Raw genomic sequence first — 642 nt, forward strand, 5'->3', positions numbered from 1 at the left:
ATACTTACCTGGCAGGGGAGATACCATGATCACGAAGGTGGTTTTCCCAGGGCAAGGCTTATCCATTGCACTCCGGATGTGCTGACCCCTGCGATTTCCCCAAATGCATAATTTGTGGTAGTGGGGGACTGCGTTCGCGCTCTCCCCTGTAAAAAAAAAAAAAAGAATCAGCAGGCCAAGTCTATTTTTTCTCTTAAAGGACTTTAAGGATTTGGGCGTGGCAGTACATGCCTGTAATCGTGGTATTTGGGAGGAGAGGACCAAGATCAAGGAGTCCTAGCTACAAGAGAGAGACCTTGTCTACAAAAAAAAAAAAAGACAAAAGCATGAAGGGCAGGCAAATTTCAGTGAAAACTGTAGATTAAATACTGTCATATCACTTTTAGTTTCACAAATTTAGTATCACTGCTCAGGCAGGAGCATATCCTTGTTTTAAGGAAGTATGAATGAAAATTTTAGGGATAAAGAGAAATGTCAGAAAATTGCTCTCCAAAGATTCGGACAAAATCCTTATAAAAATCCTTATAGGCCGGGCGGTGGTGGCGCACGCCTTTAATCCCAGCACTCGGGAGGCAGAGCCAGGTGGATCTCTGTGAGTTCGAGGCCAGCCTGGGCTACCAAGTGAGTTCCAGGACAGGCGCA

At 45.0% G+C, this 642-nt stretch overlaps 1 pseudogene; it reads left to right on the forward strand.

Annotated features, from left to right (window-relative positions):
• Nucleotides 1–149, forward strand: LOC128098115 (uncharacterized; annotated as a pseudogene).
• Nucleotides 150–642: the final 493 nt, after the last annotated feature.

The sequence above is a fragment of the Peromyscus californicus genome, unplaced genomic scaffold, assembly GCF_007827085.1.
Source record: "Peromyscus californicus insignis strain IS unplaced genomic scaffold, ASM782708v3 Scaffold_5__1_contigs__length_169319896, whole genome shotgun sequence".
Lineage (NCBI taxonomy): Eukaryota > Metazoa > Chordata > Mammalia > Rodentia > Cricetidae > Peromyscus > Peromyscus californicus.